Source organism: Cygnus olor, chromosome Z (assembly GCF_009769625.2).
Source record: "Cygnus olor isolate bCygOlo1 chromosome Z, bCygOlo1.pri.v2, whole genome shotgun sequence".
NCBI lineage: Eukaryota > Metazoa > Chordata > Aves > Anseriformes > Anatidae > Cygnus > Cygnus olor.
Window position 1 is genome coordinate 38,423,172 of NC_049198.1, and position 20,865 is coordinate 38,444,036.

A 20,865-nucleotide genomic window follows, 5' to 3' on the forward strand; every position below is an offset into this window, starting at 1 on the left:
AGTAATAAAGAGGCATTGTCAGGGAGAAGCAGTTGGTGCTGCAGACTCACAGCAACCCATGGCTGCAGAAGATGGACATCTATGCATTTCAGAAACAGAAACATGCACACAGGAGACCTCCTGAAAGCACCCAGAGCACCTGGAAGTTTGTGGTGCTCAGCCGAAAGTTGTGGTGGTGCAGACACTAACCATACAGTGCTGACAGCCCAGCAAACAGAGCTGATGTGATGAAGGTAGGCACAACACCTAAACAGAGATAGTGCCACTGACTTGACTTTAGCAGCCTTCAAGATTTTTACTAATCATTTGGATGCATAGACATCACTGTCTGTTCTTCTGTCTTCTGAATCTTCCTGTTTTTCACCATAGCTGACAGAGACTTTTACTTATACCAGGAACCATCTAACCATCACCCATGCAGCTGCAGAGTAATAGCAGAGTAGTGATCCCTGGTGTTCAATAACAGCCTCAGAATCCAACTCTGATGTCTTGGCAGCAGTATTGCCTACAGCAGCATATGAAGCACTGTGGAGAGACAAAGCCACCAATTTTCCAGGCAGTCTGAGCACACTAAGAGATGCCACCATCTATGGGAGAATTGCCAGGAACGCATTATCAGGAATGTCTCCTATCTGGAAGAGGCTTTTCTGTAGTGCACAGCTTTGACTAACATAGTAAGCTACTTATCCTAGTTCATGGGGTGTGACAGTGTTAGACAAGGTCCATGACCTCCTCTACCCATGCTTTTGCTGCACATGAGCAGTGCCTTACTGAGGGTACTGTGGCATGAGGATGCACTTATCAATAAGAAAGTGATGTGTACCATTACTGTGACCTATGTAAGCATTTTGGCCTACAGGCTCAGAGAAATGGTGACTACTTTGTGAGGAATACCTTCTCAAATGCTTTCTAAAAGCACTTTCTCTTAAAAGACTGGAAGAAGAGCTGGATCTCTTGCTGGCAGCCTTTTGTTTAATGGGCAAAAAGAGAAAATCAGATTCTATTTGAACAAACAGTAGCTCTGTCTTCCTTAAACTGCAGCTGCTTACATGCTGTGCAGACAGTGGGGGCTTGAACTGCAGGACCAGAGACATCTCAGTTTGGAAACATTAACCTTCAGAGTCACAGTCCCTTGTTGCCTCTTGGAGCCCTTTTGCAATCCTCAGAAGCTGAAGTAGTTAAGCACCAACTTCATGTCCAGAGGAATCAAAGCAACTCAATTTCTATGATTCACTGGTTTTACTATAGAAGGAATCACCAGCTGAAGGGTTAAGACACTTTAAGGTATGTTCCTTACAGGAGACAGAATCATTTATACCTATCAAAGGAAAATCCTTAACAAAACTCACTGCCTGGCAACACCAGCCCTTGTGCTGATCCTTCTCAGAGCAGCAGGAACTATCTCACCAGCCCCTAAGTTCGCTAAACCCTTCTCAGTGTCCAGGTGAGATATTTATTATTTCCTTTGAAGCACTGTACCACATAGCTTCACCCTGATTCACCTTTTTTTTCCACTCTCTCACTGCCTCCACTCTTGCTTTTTATAATATAAAGAAAGGAAGGTTCATTTAGTGGAGCAAAGTCAACAAGTATTTTTAATTAAAGCAAACACAACTGAAATCGTTTATATTTAGCAACAGGAATATTTCTTAGCTGCTGTAGAACCCTTTGACTATAACTCATCAGTGGGACCTCGAATAGTTATTGCAGGGAGCAGAGCTCCTAACCACTACCGTGGGGCCCTGGAGCCTTTGCAGGAGCCTGGGTGAACACACAGATGCATAGTAATGCCAGGTCAGCGTGAGGTATAGCCCACAGCATCTCCTGTGCCTTGCTTTCCCAAAAGGGAAACCCAAGCACAAGAGGCCAGAATGAGGTCACAGTGGTGTCCAAGAGCTCCTCCACTGGTCTAGATGATCAGTCAGAGAGTCAGAAGCTGGGAGGTAGATCCCAAAGGACATTTGCTCTGCAGTATAGACATAACCTCAGTTACACTGATTCCTGCATAGTGCTCTCAACTCAGAATAACACCCTGTCCACAGACTGTCCACTCTGTAATCTCTGCATTTTGATGGGTTATCCAATGTTGTTGTCATACAAAGGGTGTGTTATATACACACTCCACTGAGCTTGTGTGTTCTGGAGAAGTATCAGTTCCCTAAAGGGATCAAACAAAATACATTAATATAGATGAGAGAAACCTGGTGCTTTGCTTAAAAATGCCTATGATCATAAATAAATAAATAAATAAATAAATAAATAAAGCTTCCTACTTTTTCCCAGCTATTATTGGAGTTTCTTAGTCACAGGTCCTTACGGGCAGCTGTTCACACACAGAGTTTTCAGAACCTTCTGCTGATGAGACTTCAGGTTCATGTATAGGCAGTCAGATGCCAAAGAGGAAGAGGTAGAAAAAGGGCAGCAAGAAAGCACACTTTGTTAATTTATTTATCCAGAAGATCTGACCCTGTAACTCCTTTCCAGTTGTGTGATTACACCAATTTTTCCTTCTTCAGCAGTTCTTTGGTTTTGCCTCCTTGCCCAGCTGCCTTTTTTATTGTCCTCCAAACCTCAGCTTCTCTCCTTTGTGTTCGCACAGGTTACTAAATATTTGTTTGCACATGTTGTGCAGCATTTAGAAGCATTGTTCCCCAGAAAGCTTTGATGCACTTTGAATATAGATCTTCTATATCCAGACAATTCAGATTTCATGATAGCAAAGCTAAACACTGTGACAAACTAAGTTGTGTTTTTGCAGTAGAGAACTAATTTTCTGCATTCAAAGGTAGCTGTGTAGTCATAATAAGGAGAAATGCTAAGTAGATAAGTGGACAGTAGAAGGCCTCATTGTTCCCAAATAAGGTGGAAGCTTGAGAAAAACAGGACGAGCAGTGGGGGAAATGTAAAACAAAGATCACAGGTTCTCAAAACATATGAAAAGGAAAAAAAAAAAAAAAAGGAGAAATTAAAGGGTTGAAAAAAAAAGAAAAATTGTACATATACGGTATAGAGGAGTGTCGAGTAGCTTGTGAACCCGTAGTACTCAGCCAATAAGGAAACAGGGGAGGTGATCAGGTGTCAGGTAATAGGGAATAAAAGGTTATGATTTGTTTACTATAATGCGCTCCTAATTGGCAGGACACCCGCCATTGCAATCGCAAATAAAATAGCTTCACAGAAGATCTCGTCTGGAGAAAATTATTGAGATTTTTCTCACAACACAAAACCCAGATATGTAGTGTAACTGCCAGTTAGGTTAAAGTTAAACTGAAGGAATATGCTGCATTTATGCAGATCCTTTTTTATCAATGCAGGCTGAGTTGCTACTAAATAAATTTCACATGCACACAAGTCCCCAGGTAAAATAAATATTGATCCACAAAGTTAATGTTTCCTTGTTGTGCTGTTCATGCTGGTAAGACCTGATCATGCAACACTGGAATGAACTGAAGGTATTTATTAAGAGTTAATAAAGACCAAATTTTGTCACGAAAGAGTTCTTGTGAAATTTGAGAAGTGTATTTTTAGAAAAAGAGGTCAAACATAAATGCTGACCTACAAACCCACTTGAAGTTAATCATGACTTTGCACATAAATCAGCCACCAGACTATTTGTACATACTGTCATAGTAAATATTCCGCTTACAGCAGCACCACCCACAGATTTTTAACTGGTTTACATCAAATACACAATGCCTGTGTCATTGTTAATGTCCCTGGCCTACAGACATCCTTGAAAATTCCACCCCTTCCCTCCAGACCAAAATTAGCTACAGATGTCTCCCAATTTGTTTTTGCTCTCTGAATGCCATATACAGGGAGGAAAAAAAATTCTGTATTTGACAATATATCATGAAGCATCTATAATGTGTCACTCAGGAAGAGCTTTCCAGGATGATGCTGAGATGCTTTCATGGTTAAAGCTCTGCAGAAGAACTGCCACACAAGTGGAACAAAAGGGTGGGTAGTTAAGCCACTCTCGAGCAACCCATTGCAGATAATTCCAAGGCCTGCTGTATATGGGATGTTGGTCTCTGATCTAGGCTTTTCTGCTAAGCATTTTTTCTATGTGGAGAAATTTATAGGTCAAACAGTGTTGGTATAATTATCCCACTAGAACTATAACAGCGTGAATCTTTGCATGAACACTATCCTTCCTAAGATTGCTCACATGGGAATATATTCCAGCATAACTACAACAGTAGATTTAGATCAATATAGTTCTACTGGTAAAAATTCTCATCTAGAAAGTGGTATCAAAATTGCAAGAAGAAACTATACGAATTTGCTTAGCCACATTTCTTCACTTCGTTTTTGTTATATAGGATAAGAAAATAATTTTTCTTCTCTGCATAATGCAGAAGGAGGATTCTTTTACATTGTCTGGTGTACTATCATTTTCTGTGTCAACGGTAATTGCTATAAAACCTCACATCAAGCATATGGTAGTATAATGCAACTCAGAACCCAGGAAATCAAATGACAACACAGTGTTTTCCTTTTTTTTTTTTTTTTTTTGTTCCATTTAACACCCCAAAAAGGCAAAATACTACTTGGTGAGATACAACTAAGGGGGGAAATGGCAAATTTCCCACTCGGACTGATTAAACATAATCACAGCTGACAAGTAACTGTTCCCCTGAGGGACTTACAGAATCTGTTTGAAAGCTCTAATTCTAGATTAAGTCAAAGTACAAACAGTTCCAAAAGGCATCAGAGATAACATGGTCACTACTGGAATATTAAAATATAACATCAGCCCTCTGACACAAATCCATTGATTTCTTATCTGTCCAGTTCCCATCGTGATGAAAGACCCTGTTCATCCCAGTTTAACATTCTTTTCCTCTGCCTGCATGCAATAATTTGCTCCTTTCTCCACAGCTAGCAACAAACTGTGGAGGTGGAACAATGAACTCTTTCACGGCAAGAAAGAGAAGAAAATAAAACCCTTTTCACTGGAAATCTTTTGCTCTTGGTCCCTTTTCCTGAGACCTACTGGTCTACCTACTAGGCTGCCTACTCATCTTCAGAAAAAAGGAAAAAAAAAAAAAGGCTAAAGAAGTGATTATTAAAGTTATAATGGTCAGAGAGGACACCTTTTTGATAGAAAAGTTCTTATCTATACAATTTCAACATGAGAAGAGCCACACCTTTACCAGTTATAGGCTGGCACCCATTTAAAAATGCTGGAGAATCTCTGCAGGTACTCATGGTTTGACCCCATCTCTCCTTGTGTGGTAGCAGGCCTCCACACCGCTGGTCTCTGCAGAGGACAGGCACCCATGCCTCTGACCAGCACTGCTGATGTCAACCAACCATGCTCACATGGCTCCAGGACTCCACTGGCCTGAACCTGTGGGTGAAGCCAGCGTGATCCCCAAGGCCCATCTCTTTGGCCACGTGGCTTCCAGACACAGTTCAGGCTCACTCCTCACCTCCACGCACACCTGGGAAAGCTGAGGTAGCCCCACTACAAGTGCAACATGTGGTGTTGTGTGGATGGACGCACTGACCAGATGCAGCATGTAGGCACCGTACAGACTGGGCAGTGCTTCTCCTCACACCTCAGCGTGGCCCGCTGTCCTGGAAGGTCAGACCCACTCAGCAATGTTGTCATCATCATAAAACATCCCTGGCCAACATAAATGCATGTTGGTAACACCATAAAGCATGGACCCAGATAAGGAGTGATGTTCCCCAAAGCTGCCAGGTTTCTCCCTTTAGGACACTACCGTACCATTGAATTAGTAAAATCAATGGGGCTCGTGACAGGCCAAGGAGTTTGCTGGAACTCCCACACAGAGTGACTTGTGACACTGGGGCTTTCTTTTCTCGTTAAGTGGTGCACCAAGAGGTCAAATAATGATTTCCATAAGGATTCCTGGATTTTTTTAATAGGATCCCAACCGAAGATTATGGTTTTAATTACAGTTGGTAGAACTGAAATTTGTATTCTATCCCCTCAACCCCAATGATCTTTTTCCATGAGATTTTGATTTTAAAAATATGTTCTTATTGTTCCTCTGAGTCTTTTAAAATGCCTGCCCTTCTTTAAGAACAGTGTCTTAGGCTGTCTCCAGGGCTTTGTTTCAATATCAATTTATTTTCTCCTCTAACATATTCTTTTCATTAGAAAAAGACCTTGTCATTTACTACATGGTCTGGTTCCTCTGAGGAGTTCAGCAGCTCCTGAAAAGTGTGAGTGCCTAGCTCCTCATAGGAAAGGATCAAGACAGCATCCCTCAGGGAGCACTGAGAGGGAACTGGGAAAAGGTTGAATGCAATTCCCATATGACTAAAAAGCAGATGAATAGCTGCCCTGAGAACAAAGGCTGTATGAGCTGACAGAAAGAACTGAAAGTAATCCAGTATTATGGGCCTGGGACTTGGATTCCACTTGGAGCATCTTCACATTTATATTCAGCCTCCCAGACTGGAAGAGGAGAGGAAAGGAGAGAGCCTTGTATTGTACACCATTCAGGAAGAGAGGCCTGTAGCCCAGGCTGCTTTACACATCTCTGGTTTTACAGTTTAGCACTTTAGGAAACTTAAGCCACTTGGGCTGCTACAGCTATCAGTTACTCTCTTATTTGAAGTGGGTAGAAGAGTGCTATGATTCCTTATCTCTGTGTAGGACCCATATGACAGGTTGTCAGGAGAGCTCAGCAAAATGACTTCTTAAGCTTAAGGGGTGACTTCCATTAAGTTTAAAAAATCTCTGGAAATTACAGCCCCACATTTCCAGCTTTCTCCACACAAAAAGAAAAGCCTTATGCTAGATAAAATTTAACAGTGCAAAGTCAGACATCAAAAAGTTTATAACTGTTAGTGTTAAGGTAGGCAAGATTTTGAGTAGAAAGAAACTTATGCAACAACGTAATTAAAGTCTGTAGCATAATGCATAAGCCCAGGGAGGCTGAACTAAGGCTACTCAGCAGCCCTGACTTTTAAATGTGAGGGTTCACGGCATTAATGTTTCTTTCTAAGAGGTTTCTGGAGTTTGCTTGTAGCTGTATGGAAAACACCATTTCTTTAAAAACATGAATTCACAGACAAATTTGAAAAATATGGATTTTTAAAATACTCTAAAACATTTTTGTAGGAAAAAAAAAAAAAAGAAAGAGGAAGAAAGGAAGGGAGAAAGGAAGGAAGGAAGGAAGGGAGAAAGGAAGGGAGAAAGGAAGGAAGGGAGGGAGGGAAGAAGGGAGGAAGGCAGGAAGGCAGGAAGGCAGGAAGGCAGGAAGGCAGGAAGGAGGCCACTTGTATTAATTTGGAAAGTTTCAAGTTCCATGAAGTTTGCCTGTTCCTAAAGTCAAGCAAAATACTGTAGTGACTACTGTCACTGACTGACAGTGACTATGAGAAGGTATATTGTTCAGCACTTGCTTTTGAATTTCATAAAACAACCACAAAACCTTCTTCCTAGAAAACATGTCTTAACTCCCAGTTCTTACACTGAGGACACAGTCTAGTTGCTGATAGTATGGATCCGGCACTTCCAGTATTAGCACTTCTCTAAGCTCTTATGTTATTTGGCAGATCCCCATCTGTAGGCTTTGCCAGCCTTGTAGAGGTCTAACAAAGATCTTCCTGGTAAGTGGTGACATAATATTCCCACTAAATTACTCATACTGGACAAAGAAAAGGGAGAACAAGATGATGGTAATTAAGACTCGCAAACTGCCATCTTTGATGGATCTTAAAAAGCAGGTCATCCTTAAACACTTTGAAAGCTTCTAAAACAAGTGCAAGGCCAAAGCTCAAAAGGCCTGCACGCCTGAGTGGTACTACAGTGTTGTGTCATTTGTCACTGCTTTGGAAAGGCTTGTTGTAACAGCTGGGTGACTTCAGGCATGCAATTTTACTTCTTCAGAATAACCTTTTAATCTTATGAGCTTGATTTCTTGCAGTCTAAAGTGGCTTAAAACAAAATGAAAAAGCAGACTTTCACCAGTTAGATCAAACTGCATTTCTCTAATGAATAACATCTTCCTCTAAAGCACTAACATTATATAGAAGATTGAACTTTGAGTTGTTTTAATGTAAAATTAGCAGTAAAATTCCCCCCAGAATAATGATAGGATTTATCTATTTTGCATTGAAGTACAATCTCAAAACCAAATTTCCCAGTTAGAAAAAGAATAATTATAACAAAGTCAGTGACACTAGGAACTGAAAATATATAGCATGATAATTAGAAAGTGCTCATGTAACCTTAGAAAAAGCAGCTGAAAAATCTTCAGGGAAGCAATGGAGCTCTTGAGCCAAGGGAAACTTTGATGAAGATGATGCACAGATCATTCTTCAGAAAAATCTAAATTTATTAATAAAGTTGCTAAGATTCTTTAGTGGGTGGTAAGCAGTAAGAAATATACAGTTCCTGTCCATTTCCCCGACCAGTAAGAGTTCCTCTTTTATCAGACATGAATTTATGTGTGGATTAATGGCATCATGATCCCCAGAGTCAGAATATATATGTGGTAAAGTTTTACCACAGTTTTTCGTTTCAATAATATAAGCAGCACTGCTTACTGAACATCCTGAATAAATGTATGTATATATATAAATATGTAAAAGGAAAAAAAAGAAAAGAAAAAAAAGTTGCTCTCTTTGGAGATGTAGGTGAAAATCAACAACATTAAAATCTGCAGTCTTAGATACTCCAAAATTTAATCTGGGTTAGTAATTTGCATTGCACATCAGACATACAGTGACTCATGGTAATTACTGATGTATACAGAAACAGAGACTATTTGCAAATAGGCTACACATCAAAGTTGAATATAAACCTTTGCAGCTCTTTTGTTCTTATCATTTGACTCTTTTGGGACTCAGATAAATGAACATTTTAATAATACTGCGGTTTCTAGAAAGATGGTCTATAGGATTATTTCTGTCACCAGCTCCTGTGAGCTGCCAGATAACTCCTTCAATTGCCAGGGTGTGACCAGAGCCCCATAAAGCCTTTTTGTCATCCTTGCATTACCATGAAATAGGTTGGCTTCCCCTTTGCTCCACCTACACACTCTGATTCCCTGTTACTGTGATGTAAATCAGCACAATTCTGAACACAAAAAGGGAAAGAGAGATGCATTTTTACACTCCACAGTTAATAGAAGACATAGTTAGACGTACCATGGTGGCGTGGATGATAGATGGGGCTTGATGTCCAGGGCTGAAAGCAGGGAAAGCATGGAGCAAGACAAAAGTTACCAAAATATATTGCCAATGTAAGAGTACTAAAAAGTCATATCTTTTCTCCAAAATACCACATCAGGTAAAATGTAGGGAGACCAAAAAATAAAATAAAATAAAATACAAAACTATGTCAGACAAAATCTACTACTTACAGTGTGAGAATTCATTTGAAATTTTGATTAGGGGGGAGAGAAGCAGAGTGTCCAGACATTGGCACCGGGCCAGATGCCTCCCAAAGGCAAACACACACTGCCAAGTGTGCTCTGCTTATCCCTTTTTTCAGCAGTTTTGAGCCCACAAGCAGCTAACAGGCCATTCATTTCTTTTAACAAAAGCCACAGTTCATGACTGTAACCTCCCCAAAGTCACCAACCCACCGACTTGGCGCAAGCACTTATGAGCATGACTAATTTTACAGCTGAAATAAGCAAAGTCCTTGCACAAAGGGGTGACAGGAGCCAGAAGCGTGGAAAGCCTTCCACCACACTTCTGCTCAAACCCGAACATGAGAAAAGGCAGCAGCATACAGACAAGTCCAGCCTTTGTCTGCCTTTGTTCCCAGAGCACACACCAGCACCACCACCAAACAGCTGCAAGCTGGAGAGGGACTCAGTGCATTAACATTCATCTGTTCGACCACGCATCAGGCCTGAAGCACTTACTAATTCCTGGCTATTTAGTAGCAGCACCAAGGCTATCAGAGAAAACTGAAAATTAGCAGTGGGCTTGAGTGTGGCCTGGCTCTCTCTTTATACAGGGAACGGTAAAATGAATCAGTAAATTGTGGATGTGCCAAGATGATTTTTCAAGTCATAAGCTACAAAATTTTCATGTGGTATGGTTGGTTTTTAATTTTAAAGCATTTCTGCTAATGGCTGCAGGGCTGCTCTAAAGGCCAGGTAAAAAGCCTTCATACTAATATGAATGAAAGCTGATATATTGAACATGCGGGTTAAATGGCAGGCTTGTTGTGATCTGTGTATCACAGGAGGGGGACCTGGGTGGATTCATCGAGACCTCCTCCTAATAAGTACTGCACCACTGTGAGAAGATGAGGAAAGAAGAAGATGGGGAAGAAATGCTCTGGTCACCAAGCACAGGTATGGCAAAACTCTGCAGCTCATGGTCCATGTTAGGAGGCATATGACTGAGCAGCACTTTACTTGGTCTTTGCCTTCCCATGCTCCCATTTTCTGCAAAGTAGGAGGAACCATCTTAGAAAACCTCGGTAAAGTATCAACACAAACTTATGTTGCACTCCTGAACAGAGAGATTTCATGTGACTTGGGCCATTCTCAGGTTCTTCACAGAGCATAATAGCTTCATTAGTATAATATTTGAAACCTTTGCCTACTTATTCCTATCCCTGTTTCCTGTGGACTAGCCTCACCACATCTAGGTAGCGTAACACCTTTGAGAGACCATTAAAATCTACCTTGAACTAAAGCTAGCTAAACTGGTCAGGCTGTGAGCAAACAAACACCATGAAGATTTTCACATTACATTGCTGAGCAAACACAGCCATTCAGGCAGGACCCTCACTCTTGCTCCTAAATACAGTCTTGCCAGCAGTGTAAATCACATTTCCAGCTGGTGGTCACCAAAAGGCTGCCCTGAACTGATTTGCATACTTACTAGCCACAGGAAATGCCCAGCTTTTGCTGTGACCGGCAGAAGCCCTCACTTACCTGCATCCAAACATAGGTCTGGTGGCTCCCTCCAGTCTTTTTTGCCTCAGGGCAGAGTCCCAGAATCTGAATCTATAGCAGGAGGAAAAAAAAAAAAAAAAAAAAAAAAAAAAAACCTCCATGCAGTGCCTGGGTTAATTTTGCTGCATAGAGGGAAGTGATTGATGCCCAATATTCAGCCACAAAACTTTCCATGCACCTGTTGGAAGGGCAAGATGAGACACTATGACCAAAAGTTAACATCAGCATTGTTCACTACAATTCCTCTGAGATCCTAAAACTAAAAGCAGGAGTTACACTGAAATAATTTGTAGATTTTGCAGATTTAGATTTTGTATTTTCCTTTCATTACTACTAGTTCATTATTTTATATTATCTTATACCTTCATTGGTAATGACTTTAGTCCTTGATGTACTGAGACTAATATTCAAAAAGTTCTGGGATGGAAAGCCTTCAGTGTAGAGGGTAACCACAGTGTTTACTTTAACAATACCACTGCACTATTTTTCCTACTGTACAGCAAACAGAAGCAAAGAATGAGAAAATGCAGAATATAATCCCTTCATGGTTTGAACACCTTGATGCCCTGTTAATGTCATTTGCAGTGCTTCGGCTTCTTTGCATCTTTGGCATCTTCCTTCTATATCTGTAAGAGTTCTCTGTCTTCGTTATCCATTGGTTATAAAAGCAGCTTCCCCAAAAGAGATAAACTGGTATTTGGTATCTTCTACCCATAGGGATTTCAACAGGCATCTGATTGGGCTTGACAGATGCTGTGTTTATCCATCTTTGGCCCTCTTCTGGTGTCCTAACTAAAAGTACGCAATGCTTAATATTGTTTATGTTTTGCTCTGCTACAGCCAGCAAGAGTTTCACCATGAATTACAAAAGGAGCCCACTTACATAGTGATAATATGGTAGGCCTAATTGTATGCCTCTGTCGGCTGTCAACTTTTATCACTATTACCTAATCTCAGTTACGTCACTGCTAACTGCTTTGGGGTCATCATTTTGAGACTGATGACAATCACATTTGTGTTTCTTTTGGCTCTTCTAATGACTCAGCCAATTTCCTGCCCACTCTCCTCTGCTCCCCCACTACACCTCTGCCTTCCATCCTGTCAATAATTGGCTTCAGATCTACTTTCATCATTATGGCTTTAATATTGCCGAGTATGCGGGTCAGCTAACTGGGCTGTGCAGTTTGTGTCTCAAGAGAAATGCCTCTCCAAACTGAACCCTGGATTTTTGCACATAATCCCTGGTTGTACCTGAATTAGTAGCCCTGGGGAAGAAACAGAAAGCGCCAAATATGGCCTGTTAGCTAGAATTTAGGCAAATAGGAATGTTCGGTTTGTGGATTTTTTGGTAGACTCCTGGTCTGCCTGCTTGCACTGCCCTGCCTCAGTAGTATAGGGGTGCCCAGACCTCCTGCCTGCTCTCCTGTCTCTCTTGTGCACCCATCCCAAACAGCAGCACAAATCTTAACTCTGTTTTTTGTTGTTGTTGTTGTTGTTGTTGTTTGTTTGTTTTGTTTGTTTGTTTGCAGATTGTGCTTTTCCACTGACATTAGGAATTTTTGATCTCGAATGGTATCTTAATTTTCATAGGGCTTGCAAAGATGGTTAAGATTGCAAAATGAAGCAATGAAGCAAAGAAACTGCAAGATACCAGTATTAATGTTAAGTTTGCAAACAGGTTACAATGCAGACATCTCTGTCTTTGACAGAGCAAGTTTTCCCTTACAAAAAGCCTGCTCTGTTATTACTGGCAAATCACTGATGTTCCAGCAAAGTAATTCTGGCACTAGTATAATAAAATCTCACCGCTGTTCCTCTAACAAATGAAAGAAGCTATGTTGATGAAAACACAGTTATTGTCATTATAAATGTCCTGGCACTCAGAGAGTCTGTAGCACAGTCAGTGTGAGATAACATTGACAAAACATGCTTGTACCATAAACTCACCCCACAGACATCTAATCCCAAATTTGGGCCAATGGCAACTGAAAGCTCAGGTCTCGGCATTAGCAGCTGTTCCTGTAGACCTTACTATCAGGCCTCCTACTGAAACATCCTCCAGTTTCTTTTATCACTTTCTGTGGACTGGAGCAGTGAAAAATTTCCAAGCATAAAGCTGTAAGTTTTGTTTATTTGTTTTCTGTTCTTGCTTTGTGTGTGTTTATGTTTTGTGTTTTTTTGGTTTTTTTTTTTTTAGAAATATGTCACATATAATTTTACATTATTGGTTATATTTTAGACGTTTCTTTTTTTTCATAATGAAATCAGACTTCATGGAGCTCATCCACGCTATGTATTTTATCTTTGTTTCATATTTTATGAGCTATAGTAATCACTTTCTTCAAAACATGGCTTACAAGTATATTGCCTCAGTCTTGCAGAAGTTGTAAGAATTGAAATAAATGTTTTAAATATTAAACTACACATTTGGGTGTTACATTTTACTGTGCACTTCAAATGTTGAAGTAATACATCAAATGAAGTGAAAAGATCTCAGTGTGATAACCTTTTTCCTTCCACAAACTGCTCGAATAGGAGGGAAGACCAGGCTAAGAAGGTGACATTCAATTACTTGCTGAAAGCTGGCTATTTAATAAAGGTACCTGATAACTGGATCTCTTTCCAGGAAAACAAAACAAACAAACAAGAATCACAGAATCATCTAGGTTGGAAGAGACCTCCAAGATCACCTAGTCCAACCTCTGACCTAACACTAACAAGTCCTCCACTAAACCATATCACTAAGCTCTACATCTAAACATCTTTTAAAGACCTCAACTTCTGCAGGGCTGAGAATCCAAAGTCCTGAGAGTTCAGTGAAATCTGACAAATTTTCAGTAAACTCCTTAGTGGCTATTTAGATTCAAAATCTTCTTTATTCATAAACAGTGAGACTTAAAAAATAAAATGTGATGCTAAAAATAGATGATAATATGCAGGTTATCAAAAGTAGAAAACCAACAGAAGGAACGAGAAGAAAAAATCAGAACTGCATAAACCAAATCAGTTAAGCCCAGGCACTGAACAGCTAACAGGATGGAAGTATATAAGTGTATAGGATACTTAGGATATTTAGACTTAGTGGAAAAAGAAGCAGGAGAAGACAAGTATAGTTTAAAGAATGAATACCTCCTTGGTGTTCTGTTAAATGGTGATGGTAATATCACTTACCAGATGGAAAAATCTGTATGACAATTTTATTATTTTACTTTTATTGTTGGAATTCTCAGTTTAAAGAATCAACAACAACAACGACAACAAAATAACATTTTTAGGCCCAGGATGACAGAGAATGCAAGATTACTGATGGGTGAACTAAGCCAAAGTGCTTGGGGAGGTATCATTGACTTTGCTCAGGGCAGGCCTGGAAATCTCTATCAGTACTTAAAGATTGAATGCCATTTCTCCAAGGAGATTCTCCCTGCCTCTGCAGCTTTTAAACTCCTTATTATCAAACAGTAAAACTTATCTAGCAGCAGAGTAAACTGTCTAATCTCTGCAGATCAGCACAGTAAAAACAGCAACCCAATGCCATGAAGAGGCTCATTCAATGAGCAAATTTGCTTCTTGGAGTTATACAATGTCTGGAAACAGATTTAACTGAGTTTGTATGAACTAGCAGGGACTGACTGGGCTCACCTCTTACAAGGAGGAGTACTTGGAGTATTGAAGCAGTCTCCTAGAGATTAAAACAATGGCACAGTACCAAGACTTCTGGCATCCTTCTTGGATTCTCCCAGAGCTATAATTTATGTCCTTGTCCCAATCTCTTAGGTCAACATGTTCAACAAAAAATAAGTAGCTAAATGCATATTTTGGCATCTAAACCTATATGGCCCTGCTTTCTAGATGTGTTCTGTATAATTCCCGCTTTGATCCCCGTCCAGCCAGACCCCTCCAGCTGAAGACAGAAATGCATCTTCTCCCTAGCAGCTGGGATGGACTTTCTAAAAGAAGAAGCACATGTGATGAGATGAGCAGTTCCAAAATGGCTATGCATGCATGTATCAGTGTTACAGACAAACGGTGCAAATGTTGCCTTTGTTTTTATTATTCCAGATTAAAATGCAAGGGAGCATGCAGCATTACCGAAAATGGCAGGACAGTCTGGCAAAAGACTCTGAATAGACAGGCTTGCTTGTTGTCTACATTGCCATCTGTATCATCATTGCTGTATATAATAGCCCAGTTAAACACTATTCTTATTGTTTTAATAAACAAATCCTCTATTATTCTATTTGTATTAAGACTACCGAAGGGAAAAGCACAAGTAACAAACTGATGCTGTCAGATACCTGGAAGAGGTCAGGAATACTTAGACAAAGAAATCTCACAGTGCTGAGACATACCAAAGTTTTCTGTAGGTTTGTGCTGCCTTTGGAGTGCAATGAAGGAAATGCTTTCACTGATTTCCTACTTTTGCATATTCATTATGTTTCAAACTGCATTCTCAGCAGCAGTTGCATGCTTTTTCCAAAAGTATCTTACCTCTGGAAATGAAACATGAATGACAAACTGACATCTTAATGAAAATTGCATGCATTTGTTTACACTTATAAGGCTTTTAAAGTTGACTAAGTTACAAGGAGTTTAAAGACTTGCCAAAACAAACAGACAGACACTTCTGAAAGGAGTCTGAGGCAAATGGCTTGTAAGTGAAAGATCATCACAAATGTTTTTAAATTCACAACTTAAGTAAACATCTTCTGAGGCTCTACAGCAAGAAGACTGCTGCATGCACCTGACTGGCATGAAAAGAATTCATTTTCAGAAGTTCAGACTGGCTAGTACAAAAAAAAATAGAATCTGTCGAAATAGATTAATTCACATCCTGGTTTCACTGATCTACTGCACAGCTACTAGAAGGCATTTAAGTCAAGATTTTCAAAGGCTTTTAGAAATCTTGGCTAGATTGCTCTTCAGGTGCCATACCTACAATACTTTGTAAAAAACATTATGCTTAAGGTTTGTCTTATGGGAACGTTGCCAGGTCATCTTCTCTAAAGGATTTCTCAGCTTGGTTACGCACCAAACTGCTAGCTTCTCTTGAAAAGCAGTGCTTTAACTTCAGTGTGAGTTATAGCAGGAATACCATGGGATATAATGGAGAAGTTTTAGCTTCCTGAAGTGCTTGCAAATCTAAAAGTGTTACATGTAAATTTGGTGTTATCAGTTAATGAAATTCTACAGGTGAGTAATTATGTGGTTACAGGGAAGTGCCTATTAAGTCACCCTTAAAACATTAAGGGGTGCTACCGTGCCATTTCACATACTTGCACATGCTACAGTACATTGGAGCACTCTACTGCATCTTTCACATAACACATAAAATTTACAAAATCCAGAATAATAATTGTAAAAATTGCTAATACGGTATCTCAGAACTATATTAGCATTTTAATTAAAAATGCTAATAAATGTCTTAATTAAAAATGTCTGTATACTTTCAGTTTCAACACCAAGCAACTTTGATACTAATGCTTTCTGAAGGGGATATGCTTTATACAACATAAACCAAATTTTCAGTTGGTTTTAATTCTCCCAGAAGAGTATGTTAATATAGAAATCTAGGTTTGCAGAGAGAAATTATATGTGTGCTGATCACTCTTCATCCAGTTTTGCAAGCAAATATTTGTGACTATCATTTTTAGACACCTGTGATGTGAACCAAAGTTCAAGCAAACTGCTTTTAAATTGCCAGTATTGAAGTAGCCTCCCCTCAGTACTGAAGTGCATAGGTATATCAGAAGAGAAAATCAGACCCCACCCTGTTAATTTTCTTTAAAAATTTATTGTTTAATTTACATGTATGCCCATCTAAAGTGTCTGAACATTTGTCATGTTTAATTTTGATAGCACACAAATACTGCCTTTAAACTATTTTGCTTTGAAGTCAAATTTTATTTAGCAGCTTACTTTTTCTAGCTTTATCATGTGACAATTATTGTTTTCTTTGTTCTACAAATTACATGAATCTTTATGCACCCTTATCCACCTTTGAAGTCAAAATAACACAATAAATAATACATAATATACAATGTAAGTAATGCTATAAAAGAATATAATAACTAACTCTTAGAAATGGGGTCTATCAATAGCTTATATCACAAAATATTACTTTCAGCAAAAAGTTAGCATAATTTAAATCCTTCAGTTATGCACTGTTGAAAACTTCAGTGGGAAGTAAATTTTCAAAGACCAATAACTCTGATCAATGCTTTGCGTGATATACAGCCTTCTGAAGATATCAGGACTCTCTTATTTCAGTTACTACAAAACATATTCTTCCTGATGTGTGAGTTTGAGCTATGCCTTTAAAACTCCAGTCCACGTTAGTCATAAAATAAATTTGGCTTCAATATACCCAACACCCTGGAAACACTCTTTACAACTCCGCTACTATTGCATGAGTCTCCATATGGCAGCATATCTAAAGCTCTATCCTTTCCATTTCATTGATCTGGTCTCAGCTCCAAGGCACAAGGGGTCCTGGGGTTCTTTTGTGTGAAGGATCTAAGTAGCTTAAAAGGGTAAATTTCTTTTATGTTTCTACCAATCCACACTCAATTTTTCATTTCTCTGAGGAAATTTACTCTAGGTTGTTTTTGACCTAATACTATAAGGTTCCCACAGAAAAGCACATGAAAGTGTTAGTATATAGGAAATGGAGACCAGAAGGTATTTGCTGAGCAAACTGATGAATTATCCCTGAGTTCTTCCTCGCACAGAGAAAACAAAAATAGTACATTCGTGAGAACTCTTAGCAATAGATAGTTACGGTTTTGCTGTGGTGTTTTTTGTTTGTTTGTTAGTTTTGTTTGTCTGTTTTGTTTTGTTTTCCTTAGACTGAGTGAGGACAGTCAAAGATCATTACCAGTGGTATCCTGGCAAATACTTACAACCCAGCAAATTATAAGCCATATGAAAATCAGCTATTAAAAAAAAAAAAATCCACTTTGATGAAAAGGTGACCTGTTCCAAATGAAGTCCTTGCAAGGATCTTATTGCCTCACACAGAAATCTGAGTAATTGCTGTGCCCTGAAGAAATGATCTCTTATATTATATATATTCTTGTATTGGTCAAAAAAGATTAGCTTACATTTACATCAGACAAAGAACTGCATTGTAACAAGGGAAATTGTTCACAAGTAGAGCTGGGTAGCTTAGCAGGGTCTGTATAGCTGCACAGACAGCCGAAAGGCGAATTTGGCCACCAACAACTGCATTATGTTAACCAGGGCATTAATATGCTGTATTAAAAAAACACATGCTGCAGATTCACCTGCTTTCATAATGCAGTTTCTCTGCTTACCTAAGCCCTCCTGTCTCATCATCTACCAACAGTACAGCCACAACATCTACCTTTAACTACTAGCCTCCTTTCTGAAAAATGAAAACTTGTGCTAATTCTCCACAAATGAGACCTGGTCATGTTTCAGGCTTTCTGTGTCAGGATGTGTGGTTATGCAACACCAGAAGTACAGTCTGATCTTTGCCCAAGAGATGACCAAAAATACAAAGAAATCTGACAAGGAAAATTAAGACAAAGTTAAATTCTGAGGTGAAATAAAATAACGGGTTAGGAAGAAACTCCCTGTTGTTTGAGTAACCATATCTGATTCCTATTTAAATGCAGAAAAAATATAATATTACCAAGAGAAATGGATGCACTCAAGTGGTAATGTAGTTTTCTCAGGAAAATCATTGTAAGGAAGATGCATGACTGAACAGAGTGAACAGTTTGTCCTTCTGTCCCTCTAAAAAACAAGCAAAGAAACAAACAAAAAAACAATGCCTAATATGCTTTGGCTATAATTTGCTAACACTTCAGAATGACATCTTCAAGAGTGCCAGTGTTGCTGTAATTCTGCTCTCACTCCAGCTTACAGTAAAAGTCAATTGAATTTGTATTTTTAACTGTAATGCAGCAAGGATGAAAACCAAGCAGAGATTTACAACATTTCAAATGATGATGTTTCTTAAGCATTTTTTACCTGTCATCATGTGGCTATTCCAAATATCCACGGAAGTATCTATGGTCGGAATTATGTCCAAGAAGATGAAAAATTGAAATAAAAAATCTTGAAGGTTTGTGTATTTACCTACTTCATTTTTCAACCCAGCTGAGATAAAGGTCTGCACCAGAAGGGAAAAAAAAATTAGGCCACAGGTAATTTACTCAGAAACTACCTGATATATACACTTTTTATACAATGTAAGCGTTTTTCATTTGTATTTTATTGATGTACATATTTAATTGTAACATGCTCCTTTTCCACAGAAGTTATAGACAGCCAAGACTGAAACACAGAACATGAAAGAACATCATGCAAAATATGAAGTAACTAGGGAAAACCAGAGAGAGACCTCAAGGGTATTACAGAGATCAATAGCAGAAAAATATCTGAAGATGATGAAAGAAAGTAAGTTTGTTTACGAGATTTCAAATGATTCTATTTATTATGAAAAAAAAATGTATTAAAATAATTTAATCAGCAACAGAGATTTCAGTAAATGAACAATACATATATTCATTTCAGGACACAGCTGAAAATAATGTTAACAAAATTACTGTGTAAACTTTAATTTTTGTAAGAAAACAGTTTTTGATGAATAATTTGGAAAGTAATTTTTTTAATGAAAATCCTTATCTATCTCTACTCTTACTACATTCTACAAATTTCATTCTTTAAATATGTAAAACAACTATGCTCATATAGTCAAGATTTAGTCTCGGAAACAGATTTCAAACAGACTGAGATACAAGCAGCATATTCCCAACTCATACCTTATATTCATATTTCAGCATAGCCTCTCCATATGGACTGTCAGTTCAAGAATCAAGAAAAGTTCCAGGAGATACAGAAAGGTCTCCAGACTGATCTGCTAAAAGCTGAACAGTCAATGCCTAATACAACGTGATCAATGTCCGCAATACACTTGAGTCTTGGTTTAAAAGATTTAGTAATTACTTTATGAAAGAATCAATGTATTTTTTTCAAACAGAATACCAGAAATGTATGTGATGTGAGGTGCTTCTTGGTGCATAACACAGTGTTAATTCTCCGAACACTGACATTTTGTTCTTGCAGCAGCCAGACTTGATAGATGTGATCGACTGACATAATTTAAATAAGTGGTATCCAAACTTTTTGGGTCATGCACCCCTATTAGTAACAGATTCTTGAGTATGCACACCCCATATGTGTACATTTGGTTATAAAATATAAACACATATTTCTGAAGTTGCAGCATTTTCCTCCTGCACCCCAACAGATCTCCTACACCCCACTTTGCAGACCAGAAAAGAGGTGCTTTGGATGACACAGCCACCTGGGCATCTTCTGTGCTGCACTATAGAGCCCATTCAGATGCACAAATCTGTAGTCCCCATGGTCAGATATAGTTTGCTCACCACAAGTGCAGGCTAGTGAACTAACTACAGATTAGACTCTGCTTATTGATTTTGGTTTTAGGATAATGTAGCAGTCAGAGAAATTAAACTAGTAGTCAAACCAGCTACTAAGTAAACCACTGATACAAAGCTATCTAGAGCACACTCAGAAGCAATTCAAAATATTAACAAAAGCTCTTAGAGGGTAAAAATGAGAGATGAGAGAAGGATGCGAGACTCGTACAAAGAGCAGGCACACTGTTCAGAACAGCCCATGAATTGCCATGTCTTTAGGACATGGCAATTTAGGTTCTGAAAGCGAAAATGGACCTAGACAAGACTGAGAAACGACAAGCACTGCCTAGGCTCAGCATCGCGAGCCAAACTGAGGCACCATCTGCCACAGCCACAGAGGTTCACAGCCTGGCACGTCTTGAACCAAGGCCTGCTCTTGTGGCACCCATAATGCCGACCACTTTCATCTGCTTACGAATTTGGGCATTTCAGTCACATAAAGACCTTTCTATACCCAATGATGCATTTTCTTCATTGCAATTAGG